Here is a 13860-nt window from a genome sequence, read left to right as displayed (position 1 = left end):
GGCTTCCTTATTGAAAGAATTAGTTTAATAACTAGTTCTAAGCCTAAATCCTTGTTATTTCTCAAATGGGTTAACTTGTTAGTTGTTAATAATGTCTTATGTGAATTAGTGAGGTAAGTTTGACTTAAGCTAAACCTTGTTTTCCATAAAGTGATGCAATAGCAATAATCAAGTATCTAGAATGATTATTTTAGAAATGACGATTTTACCCCTATGACCTCGATTTCCTAAATTATTGCTTACTCAAATGTATCCATCGTTCTTAGACCTCTCGGATCAACAAATTCCTTACAAAGATGGATGATTGAATCCAAGTGGATGTTTGCACTGTTCGGCCCTGAGGTAGGTTACGACTTCCTTCTCTTGGTAGACTCCAGTTAGACTTTCATATACAAGTGTTAGATGAAATGGAGAATGCATGTATTGGATCTTGGACATTGGGATGGATACTTAGATTGATAATGTATAAGAAGTAGCGATTATTATGTAACACTAGTATAGTGTGGGTTCATGATTGTCCTATGGCGAGACTTCGATTAGCGAAGCATATATTTAGACGACATTGTCGGAAAATGCATGTAAACCTTCGGGTATGAAGTTGGGTTGGATACTGCCTTAGGTTAGGCCTTATTGTGTGATTTAGGGCTAGCCACGCTGTTGTGTTATGACTTATCTTGTTCTTTTTGTTGTTGGCTCGTTGTCACGTGGAGATAGTAAATATTGGTGACTAGTATTGGTGATGATATTGTAGCACCGTACTTGTTGCTGTTTGAGACGAGAATTGTGATACTATTGTGGCTTATAGTGTAGCCTTTTATTGATATTGTTGGTGTGCCCATGTGTGGTATTGTTGAGATTGATATGATTGTTGACATTGAACTCATACATTGCACACATTCTCATCCTTCATGATATACTGTTGATACATTGATGATATACAAGGAAACACTATTATGAGCTGGGCTCAGTTGGATGAGATTGACGTGAGGATCGATGTCTAATGTTTATCCTAGAATCGAGGTATGAGGTCTGGTAGCAATTGTCGAGGTCTTTGTCAGAATCGTGACGATTGGCACATGGACTTTGCAGGTCCCCTATGGGTTGTGCTTCTGAGATATGATGTTCCATCATCGGAGTACATGTGTATCGGTGCATATGGATTGCATCCATATTTCATACATTATTGCACTGCATTGTGCCTTGGATTCTTGTGATATTCTTGTGTTAGTCTTATGATATAGTTGAGGTATATGGATTTGGATTAGATTTACTGACACTTGGCACAGTTGGGTTTAGATGCTAAAACATAAGTGATGACTCGTGGTGATGTAATTGTGATGTACTGAATCAGATTAAGCCCTAGTTGGGATTAGTTACTATAATCATAGACTGTGATCCTGGATTGGGAAGTGTGATGCTAGGTGACCTTAATATGAAGAATATGATTTGCTAGGTTGGATGAGTAACACACGGTGCCTATCTTGAAGGCCTCCATCATTCTTATTCCGAGATGGAGGTTGAGTCCTTAGATTTATTGTTGTATTCAGTGTCCAAACCTTAGTCTCTCTTGTACTAGTCTTGACCAGGTCATGGGAAAATAAGTCAGTGTATTTATTAAATTATTGTAAACATTTCTGCTCCTTCATTTAAACATATTGGTTTGACCTCCGTTGTTTGATTATAATATATCTTGAAGGATAATGAATCTCTTTTCTTTACTTGCAATGATTTTGTTTGGGTTAAGGGTTCGCCTACCGAGGTGGGAATGGTAGGTGCCTGCGCGATCATAAAATGGGTCGTGACAACGGCAGACTAGGCCACTACCATAGTGGTTCCATAACTGTGGCACGACACATTATGGGATATGTCAGTATAGGTCTCGTACTTGTTATGCTTGCGGCAGCCCAGATCATTTCATAAGGGAGTGTCCACAGAGAGGGTAGGGCGGCATGGCACAGCTAACTAGTTCTGTAGTAGGGTTGTCTACATTTGTGCATTCTTTTAGGCGCGGGTATTAGTCACCAGCTAGTAGGGGCAGAGCTTCTGGATCAGGCGGTGCTTAGAACCGCATTTATGCCATAATGGGTTGTCAGGACTTGAAGTCCTCGCTAGTTGTTGTGATAGGTGCATTGGATCTGTTCATATAATGTTTATGCATTGATAGATCCGAGGTCCAATTTGTCGTATGTTACTCCATTTATTGCGGGGAAGTTTGGTATAGTACCAGAACTGTTGAGTGAGCCATTTTCTGTATCTACACCTGTTAGAGAGCTTGTTATTGCTTCGAAGATTTATCGAGGTTGTTCAATAGCTGTGTGTGATCGTCAGACGCTAGCAGATCTTATTGAGTTGCAGATGGTCGATTTCGACATTATTTTGGGTATGGATTGGTTAGAGTCCTCTAGGATCGGAAGCTATAAGCGAAGTTCTCTAAATGTGAGTTTTGGCTAAACTCCATGACATTCCTGGGGCATATTATGTCAAATGAAAAGATAGAGGCTGTGAAGACTTGGCCTAGACCCATAACACCGACAGAGGTTCGTTGTTTTCTAGGTTTGGCAGGGTATTACAGGAGATTCGTGGAGGCATTTTCTTCTCTTTCAGCACCACTGAGAAAGTTGACTCGAAAGGCAGCTAAGTTCCAGTGGACCGACGCTTGTGAGAGAAGTTTCCAAGAGTTGAAGGATAGATTGACTTTTGCACCGGGTCTGACACTTCCAAAGGGATTTGAGGGCTACGCTGTTTATTGTGATGCTTTGGGCGTCGGGTTGGGTTGTGTGTTAATGCAGCACGAAAAAGTAATTGCCTGTGCATCTAGGCAGTTGAGGAAGCACGAGAAGAATTATTTGACCCATGACTCGGAGTTAGCAGCAGTGATTCATGCACTTAAGATCTAGAGACATTAATTATATGGCATTCATGTTGATATCTATACAGATCATAGGAGTCTTCAGTACATCTTCAAGTAGAATGAGTTGAATTTGCGGCAGAGGCAGTGGTTAGAGTTGGTAAAAAACTATGATGTTGATATTCTGTACCATCCAGGAAAGGCGAATGTAGTAGCTGATGCCCATAGCCGCAGATCTATGGGCAGCTTGTCATACTTGCCAGCTGAAAAGAGAGAGTTAGCTCATGAACTTCACGAGTTAGCTAGCTTGGGAGTCCGATTGCTGGACTCAGGTGATGAGGGAGTTACTGTTCAAGACACAGTGACATCATCCTTAGTAACTGAGGTGAAAGAGCGCCAGTATAAGGATCCTTTACTCATCCATTATAGAGATACAGCCCCACAGAAGGAGAAGTCACCATTCAAGGTCACTGGAGACGGAGTCCTTATGTACTGAGGCAGGTTGTGTGTTCCTGATGTTGCAGGGTTACGCCGGCACATTATGGCAAAGGCTCATTATTCCCACTATTCTATTCATCCAGGGTCGACGAAGTTGTACTATGACATCAGAGAGGTATACTAGTGGAATGGCATGAAGAAAGATATAGCCGAGTTCGTAGCTTAATGCCCAATTTTTAGCAAGTAAAGGTTGAGCACAAGAAGCCTGGTGGGTTGTTCCAGGACATAGACATTCCAACTTGGAATTAGGAAGCGATCAATATGGATTTCATTACGGGTTTACCCTGATCTCAGCGAAAGTTTGACTCTGTTTTGGTGATTGTTGATAAGCTTACGAAGTCAGCACATTTCCTCGCAGTCAGGACTACTTATATCGCTGAGGATTACGCGAGGTTAGATATCAAGGAGATCGTGCGACTCCATGGTGTCCAAATGTCTATTAATTTAGACAGAGGTGCACAGTTCATAGCTAACTTCTGGAAGTCTTTCCAGAAGGGATTGTTGATGTGGGAGAATCTCAGTACAACTTTCCATCCTCGTACGTACGTGCATGCCGAGTGCACTAAAATACATAGTAGATTTTTCTTTTCGTAGCATTCAACTCGAACAAATCTATAATCATACAAAATTCGATTCACGGTATATAACACGGACCAACATATCAAAGATGGCCCGACGGAGCCGCTTACGGACCAAAGATGTAGCCTCGATAAAAAAGTACTGAGGAACAAGACAACTAATACCCACGACGCTCGTTCCGCAAAGTCTCTAACATACATCCGTTAAATCATAACAAACAAACTCGACTTGGCGACCCTCGGGAGAATGGAGCTTGCCATCTCTCGCCGGAACACCTTCTATAATAACTTCGGCTCATCCGGGAGTACTGCGTGGCATGAAAGTCTCGCATACCCCCGAATAACGGGGGGTCGGAACACGGAAAATGTACCGAGCATGTAAGGCATGCAATACGGAAAACAGAACCATAACTGAAACAAACAGGACTAAAAGATAAATACATTAGTCAAAATACCAGATGCTCATTTTTCAGACACAAATCAGACATACGTGTCTCATATATCAGAAGGAGTACAGAAGGTAAGTGAGTCAACCAGAGTACTAAAATGCTTATTTTACAATTACGGATCGCATGTCCGAAGAGGTGCGAACGTACGTAAAAGCTCGGATGAGGTCATATATCGGACGCGACGTAAAGAGCTATATCGAACGGACCGTAATCAGAGTTAGGCGTACAGAGCTGTGTCGGACAGATTCGTGGTCAGAGTCAGACGTACGGAAGTATACCAGACAGATCCGTGAACAGAGCCAGACGTACAGAGATATATCAGACAGATTCGTAATCAAAATCAGAAGTATGGAGGCATAATAAGCAGAGCCTTATCAAAATCAGAGATGTAAAAGTCTGACGTACAAAATCGTCATCAGAGTCAGAAGTACAAAAAAAATGCAGACCTTGTCCAGAATATCAAAATGCTTATTTTCAGACCACAGATTATGCATAACAGATCATATATTATCATAAGCATATGCTGATAACAGATCCCGGCCCTCCAGTGAGGGACGCGGTAACAGAACCCGGCCCTCTAGTACGGGACGCGGTGAACAGACAGATCATATGCCATCCTGGCCACCGTCCCCATATCATCAGATCATAATATCACATACATAAACAGAGCCCGGCCCGCCTATGAGGGACGCGGTGAACAATGCGGTGGAACCCGCACGATAACGAACCCGGCCGGGACGCGGTGAACGGATACATATACGAGGCATGCGCACGATAACGGATCCCGGCGGGACGCGGTGAACGGATACATTGAGCCTTGCACGAGCGAGTCGTGAGAAACCATATGCACATAAATCCGACTCGATGAATACGTACACTCACCGACATTCAAGAGCTCAGAAACGAATTTCGGGTTTTTCCAAATTAATATCGGGAAGTTATGAGCGTTTGAAATACAGAAACCTCTCCGGACCTTTTTAAGCGATCCGAGATCGTACGTGGAGAACATTAAGGCTTATAGAGCACACTCTCATATTAGAATACTCGAATCAGACGACTCATATCCAAATACACATAGTAGAATACTTATATCGGACACTCATACCGGAGTACTCATATCGGAGTTATCATATCAGAATGCTTACACCAAAATACTTAGATCAGAATACCTATATCAGAATATTTATACCGAATATTTACATCGGAATACTTATATCAAAATATTTAAATCGGATCATTCGTACCGAAGCATTTATATAGAATAGTCGAACCAGAATGCTCATATCTGAGTTACCAGACACTTATATCAAATTTGGAACAATAGTCAAAGGTTTCCTTAATTATCTTACGGAAATAAGACAAATAGAACAATACAACTAAATCTCGGGGACTGTGGGCCCACCTCGGGTCAAGTCGGGTAACGAACATAAAAACGTGGTCATTATGTGCCATTGGATCATCCTCGAAGATTTCAAGGTATTCCGCTTTCATTTTCAAAAGTTACGCACGTTTGAACATTTCTTTACAATAAAGCGTAAGTTATTTAATTCAATTCTACCGAATGAAAAAGGGATGAATATAAGCTCGGATTTCTAAGAGTAGAGTCATCCCCGAGGCTCAAATCATAGCCTATCACATCTAGGACATGCCAAGAGAAAGAAAGGGTAAGCCTTACATACCTTTTCCGCTGCTTACGCTTCTCCAAATTCAAATCCCGTTTCCTCCAAAATCTACAATTGGTCACATTTACCAAATATCAATAGTAAGACTTTTAGAATTCAAATCTTTAATTCACTATTTGTCTACGAAATTTGGGCGACATCTCCCCCGTAAATTCGCCGCCCCGAGAATTCAACTCGGCTCGATTACCAACAACCATACCAACAACAATGCTAACAACATCAACATCTAATACAAAACACATTCGGACATAACTAGTCTTCTTTTCTTCATAGTGTCACAACTTCTACTCCAACTTCGTACTTTCAACTAATATCAACATTTTCCATATCCATTAACTAATTCAAAATTATTCAAACATATTTCAATAATATTCCAACAATATTCACGAATTCAAGTATTCCCGCCAAATGCCATATTCCATCCGAAACTTCTACAAATGCGACAAAACTACTAAATCGCATTATTTTCCTCCAAATTTATTAATGACAACCATAATTCTCATTTTTGAATCTTACTTCCACAATTACATAAAATCTTTATTAAAATCACATAATTTCCTATAACCATTTTCAACAATTTCCCATACCAACTTGAACCATTTTTCCTCCATTTCCATCACAAGGCTTCAACAACACCATTAATATAACAAATAAAATTTTAATCATCCCTTTCCATGCATACCATTTTCGGCCATACATATATATATGTCCATAACACAAAATTTTCATACTCCACATTCCTTTCCACATTCCACAACACCTATATATATATTTTCCAAGACAAAAGGAGTGAAATCTTACCTTTTTCTTCTTATCTTCTTCACTTGTCCAAAGTGTTAAATCGACGAAACAAGCGGTCTATCTTCCGAAACAACTATACCACGTTGTAGAGGACTCTTGAATTAGTAGGAATACCACAAGAAAATAATTTTTGGGAGAAGATTTCAAAGGGCAAAAATTTTTGGGACATGGCCGAATGGCCTTTTATTTTGCTCTTCTTGTTCTTGTTTTTCTCCTTGTCTTAACTTGTCTTGAAACTTCTAAATGTTTCAAGACAATTAATGATCCCTTATATTAATTTAGCACATGGAAAATTAATTAATTTGGTGGGCTTGGACCAGGTATGGCCGGCCACCCCCTCACTTTTGGGCCTTAATTTCATTCATTTTTTTTTTTGGGCCTAACCCGGTTGATCCCGAGTTGGGCCTAGCCCACTGACCTTTCGACCTTAAAACGTCCATATCTCCTTGTACCGACGTCTCCTGGGAACCCACGACCTATGGTTGGAAAGCTAATTCAATTATCTACAACTTCTATTTCTTGGTATTTTTCCAAATTCCAAACTTATAATACCGTTTTTGCCCCTCAAAGTCAGGTCACCCGAAAACGTTTTCTTAAAAATATTCGTTTGGAGGGCTTCCACTTTGATTTGGCCCAAGGGTCCTTCATGAGTTGTGTTTAACTTTACGTATGTGATTCATATAACTTGTCACATGTTCCAAAAAAAAAAATCTTAACGCGTGGGCCCCACCTCAGCTTACAAATAATCCGACGTTCAAAAATACGGGATATAACATTCTCCCCCCCTTTAGAACATTCGTCCTCGAATGTTCAACTGATCTTATGAGGTCTTGTAGCACTTCGGGGGTCCCGTTTTATGGTCGTTCTTCTCTTTATGCCCATTCCTTATCCTTTACCTTATGCTCCTTGGCCTTCACACAAATCCTCAGTTTATGTCATAGGTTTCCCTTCTGGTACTTGAGAATATGGTGATCCCTTTTTGGTCTAATATAATATAGCCTCCCCCCTTTTAAGGGCTCCTTATGTGCCAACAGTTCTTCTTTTCAACTCCGTGTACAGCATAGCAAGATTTCTTATCATAAGTTTTTCCTTTTACTTTCCGTCGATACCCTCACATATGAGATATCATACATGTTCATATACATATACACATATAATTAGTATCAACTAACCCACAAAATACTTCCAGACGCTATTCAAGCCTATCCAAATTCCAGAGCCGTGACGTACTTTCTGTCTATTCTCTAGTCTAGCCCGTTGCGCGTTACGTGGCCTTTTATGGTCTCCAACCATCTCGTATATTCTAATTTCACTTAGGCCATTCTGGTTTTTCATTTGTCTTTTACAGCCTAATCTTTGGAATTTCTTGCATACTTCCCAGGGGGTCACCCATCATGAAATTGCTCCCACCTGAGCACGCTTAACCTCGAAACTTTAGTGGGATTCAGTGCCTTAATCTTTGCTATAATCGCGTACGCTTTTTCATATGGCCTTTATTACATAATCCGGAGCCGTCAAAGTTTTACGATTCCGAGGCATATTCGTAACACATCCTTTCTTTTGCAATTACCGTTTTGCCCTTTTCGGTCTTCCATATCACCTTCACAAATTCTTATTATTCGAAATCGTACACCGCAAATGCCAACAATACCTTACGGGGCATATGGCTACATATCACCTTCTAGCCATCCGAACTTTCTCGTTTCGATATGAGAATAAATATTTTCAGACTTGCCCTTGTAACCTTTCCATATCGTTACTTGCTTCCTTCCGTCGTATGTAAGGCTTACATATGGAATTTTATTTTCCTATGACTTGGCTCTATCGCACGATCTATGACAGAAAGAAGGTCAACAATCCCTAGATGCCCCGTAGCCTCCCGTTTATGAATGCGGCGCGCTTCACACCGTAAACAGGACTCTACCGGACACGACTTTGCAGACAACCCCACGGACAGACCTCGCTCGATACCACTTTGTCACACCCCGACCTTACTAGGGTGTGATGGGCACCCGACCCTTATTTAGGGCCGAGCGAACCCTCGGACTTCTTGCGCACATAAAATCACGTCAAACTTCTTGAATCAAATAAGATAAAATACATAGTAGATTTTTCTTTTCGTAGCATTCAACTCGAACAAATCTATAATCATACAAAATTCGGTATATAACACGGACCAACATATCGGCCGACGGAGCCGCTTACGGATCGACAACTAATACCCACGACGCCGTCCGCAAAGTCTCTAACATACATCCGTAAATCATAACAAACAAACTCGACTTGGCAGCCCTCCGGGAGAATGGAGCTTGCCATCTCTCGCCGGAACACCTTCTATAATAACTTCGGCTCATCCGGGAGTACCGCGTGGCATGAAACGCAGCCCCCCGAAGACAGGGGGTCAGTACGGAAAATGTACCGAGCATGTAAGGCATGCAATACGAAAACAGAACCATAATCGAAACAAACAGACTAAAAGATAAATACATTAGTCAAAATACCGGATGCTCATTTTTCGTACACAAATCGACATACCGTCTCATATATCGAAGGAGTACGAGAAGGTAAGTGAGTCAACCGCAGTACTAAAATGCTTATTTTACAATTACGGATCGCATGTCCGAAGAGGTGCGAACGTACGTAAAGCTCGGATGAGGTCATATATCGACGCGTACGTACGAGCTATATCGAACGGACCCGTAATCGAGTTAGGCGTACGGAGCCGTGTCGGACGTATTCGTGGTCGAGTCGGACGTACGGAAGTATACCGACGATCCGTGAACGAGCCGTACGTACGAGATATATCGTACGATTCGTAATCAAAATCAGAAGTATGGAGGCATAATAAGCAGAGCCTTATCAAAATCAGAGATGTAAAAGTCTGACGTACAAAATCGTCATCAGAGTCAGAAGTACAAAAAAAAAATGCAGACCTTGTCCAGAATATCAAAATGCTTATTTTCAGACCACGGATTATGCATAACGGTATCATATATTATCATAAGCATATGCGATAACGGATCCCGCCCTCGGTGAGGGACGCGGTAACGTAACCGGCCCTCTAGTACGGGACGCGGTGAACGTACGCATCATATGCCATCCCGGCCACCGTCCCCATATCATCGATCATAATATCACATACATAAACGAGCCCGGCCCGCCTATGAGGGACGCGGTGAACAATGCGGTGGAACCCGCACGATAACGAACCCGGCCGGGACGCGGTGAACAGATACATATACAGAGGCATGCGCACGATAACAGATCCTGGCCCGGGACGCAGTGAACAGATACATTGAGCCTTGCACGAGCAGAGTCGTGAGAAACCATATGCACATAAATCCAGACTCGATGAATACGTACACTCACCGACATTCAAGAGCTCAGAAACGAATTTCGGGTTTTTCCAAATTAATATCGGGAAGTTATGAGCGTTTGAAATACAGAAATCTCTCCGGACCTTTTTAAGCGATCCGAGATCGTACGTGGAGAACATTAAGGCTTATAGAGCACACTCTCATATTAGAATACTCGAATCAGACGACTCATATCCAAATACACATAGTAGAATACTTATATCGGACACTCATACCGGAGTACTCATATCGGAGTTATCATATCGAATGCTTACACCAAAATACTTAGATCGAATACCTATATCGAATACTTATATCGAATATTTACATCGGAATACTTATATCAAAATATTTAAATCGATCATTCGTACCGAAGCATTTATATCGAATAGTCGAACCGAATGCTCATATCCGAGTTACCGACACTTATATCAAATTTGGAACAATAGTCAAAGGTTTCCTTAATTATCTTACGGAAATAAGACAAATAGAACAATACAACTAAATCTCGGGGACTGTGGGCCCACCTCGGGTCAAGTCGGGTAACGAACATAAAAACGTGGTCATTATGTGCCATTGGATCATCCTCGAAGATTTCAAGGTATTCCGCTTTCATTTTCAAAAGTTACGCACGTTTGAACATTTCTTTACAATAAAGCGTAAGTTATTTAATTCAATTCTACCGAATGAAAAAGGGATGAATATAAGCTCGGATTTCTAAGAGTAGAGTCATCCCCGAGGCTCAAATCATAGCCTATCACATCTAGGACATGCCAAGAGAAAGAAAGGGTAAGCCTTACATACCTTTTCCGCTGCTTACGCTTCTCCAAATTCAAATCCCGTTTCCTCCAAAATCTACAATTGGTCACATTTACCAAATATCAATAGTAAGACTTTTAGAATTCAAATCTTTAATTCACTATTTGTCTACGTAAATTTGGGCAAAGATCTCCCCCGTAAATTCGCCGCCCCGAGAATTCAACTCGGCTCGATTACCAACAACCATACCAACAACAATGCTAACAACATCAACATCTAATACAAAACACATTCGGACATAACTAGTCTTCTTTTCTTCATAGTGTCACAACTTCTACTCCAACTTCGTACTTTCAACTAATATCAACATTTTCCATATCCATTAACTAATTCAAAATTATTCAAACATATTTCAATAATATTCCAACAATATTCACGAATTCAAGTATTCCCGCCAAATGCCATATTCCATCCGAAACTTCTACAAATGCGACAAAACTACTAAATCGCATTATTTTCCTCCAAATTTATTAATGACAACCATAATTCTCATTTTTGAATCTTACTTCCACAATTACATAAAATCTTTATTAAAATCACATAATTTCCTATAACCATTTTCAACAATTTCCCATACCAACTTGAACCATTTTTCCTCCATTTCCATCACAAGGCTTCAACAACACCATTAATATAACAAATAAAATTTTAATCATCCCTTTCCATGCATACCATTTTCGGCCATACATATATATATGTCCATAACACAAAATTTTCATACTCCACATTCCTTTCCACATTCCACAACACCTATATATATATTTTCCAAGACAAAAGGAGTGAAATCTTACCTTTTTCTTCTTATCTTCTTCACTTGTCCAAAGTGTTAAATCGACGAAACAAGCGGTCTATCTTCCGAAACAACTATACCACGTTGTAGAGGACTCTTGAATTAGTAGGAATACCACAAGAAAATAATTTTTGGGAGAAGATTTCAAAGGGCAAAAATTTTTGGGACATGGCCGAATGGCCTTTTATTTTGCTCTTCTTGTTCTTGTTTTTCTCCTTGTCTTAACTTGTCTTGAAACTTCTAAATGTTTCAAGACAATTAATGATCCCTTATATTAATTTAGCACATGGAAAATTAATTAATTTGGTGGGCTTGGACCAGGTATGGCCGGCCACCCCCTCACTTTTGGGCCTTAATTTCATTCATTTTTTTTTGGGCCTAACCCGGTTGATCCCGAGTTGGGCCTAGCCCACTGACCTTTCGACCTTAAAACGTCCATATCTCCTTGTACCGACGTCTCCTGGGAACCCACGACCTATGGTTGGAAAGCTAATTCAATTATCTACAACTTCTATTTCTTGGTATTTTTCCAAATTCCAAACTTATAATACCGTTTTGCCCCTCAAAGTCAGGTCACCCGAAAACGTTTTCTTAAAAATATTCGTTTGGAGGGCTTCCACTTTGATTTGGCCCAAGGGTCCTTCATGAGTTGTGTTTAACTTTACGTATGTGATTCATATAACTTGTCACATGTTCCAAAAAAAAAAATCTTAACGCGTGGCGAAGAGAATACGTTTCGACGAAAATCAAACTTTGGGCATATTTGTATGGCGCGTACATGGAAGTAAGGCCCATACTTTTTGGGAGCTAGTGTCACGCCTTAAATATGGAAAGGCGTAGCGGCACGTGGTGCCACACTCAGCCTAAGCGAACCACTCTGAATCTGTAACTCTGGAGGGGTAACCCTCAACTTAGGTCGATAGGGCCTACCTACAAACAGACAATACCAACAGGCCGGCAAGGCCACAATATGGATATACATAAATGCTGGCTATCTCATCTCAACTGGGTAAACACACCCAAAACATATATATACAACTGAGCAACCAGACGAGGCTACTATGATCGTACAGAGCCAACAGTACCAAAATAGACATATGCAAGTCGGCAAGGCTATCACATTGGCATACTATATACAAGACTCGCCTACAAGCCTTAAAGGAAAACATTACTGTACCATGGTCGGGACAGGGCCCCAGCCTACCCATCATATATGTGACACAAATGTCACGACTCAATTCAACCAAGTCGCGCAGACACCTACCTTTCCCACCTCGGTAGGCGGACCCTCAACCTAATAATAGTAAAAACACAAAGATTTACTTAAATAAGTGGAAGAAATAATATCACATAAGTCTGACAATAATAATATAGAAAGTATACGGAAGTAAGGAAAATACACCCCAGAGTCCGGTCAAATCCATACAAGAGCATCTAACAAAATGTACAAATCTTGAATATCAATGATACATCACGTCTGAGTATGTCTTGGAATAGAAAATAAGACATAAATAAAGAAGATTATTCAAGGCGGCGGATGTCTCGTGCTCACCCTGTAGACTCTAAGCAACTCTCGGAGCGACTATCAGCCACGAGTAACAGAGGTAGATCCAACTCGGAATTCGCCGCATTCATAAAAAGAATGCAAAGCAAGTGCAAAGCCGCACAAAACCACGATCGGTAGATATCATAGGCTGACTAAGTTTAGCTAACATAATCCAGGCAATAAGGTAAGATAAGCAGATAAATCAACAAGTATAAGTCAAACACAAGTCGTAAAACCAAGTACATGTCGTCACCTACGTTATAGCATCTAAACCCAAGTGTGTCAAGTCCCAATATAATCAATTTGAATCCAAATAACACAAGATATCACGTATCATCAACAATAGCCATAATGCAACGCAATGCAACAATGTATGAATTGTGGATCGATAGCAAGTTGTGTACATGTACTCGGACAAGTTCCATCTCGGGAACAACCCCGGGGACCCGGAAGTCCATGTACCGTTTTGGGTCTTTTCCCAATGGTAACAAAA

The sequence above is a fragment of the Lycium ferocissimum genome, chromosome 4 (genome assembly GCF_029784015.1).
Source record: "Lycium ferocissimum isolate CSIRO_LF1 chromosome 4, AGI_CSIRO_Lferr_CH_V1, whole genome shotgun sequence".
Lineage (NCBI taxonomy): Eukaryota > Viridiplantae > Streptophyta > Magnoliopsida > Solanales > Solanaceae > Lycium > Lycium ferocissimum.
Note: the sequence above shows the minus strand (reverse complement) of the source record.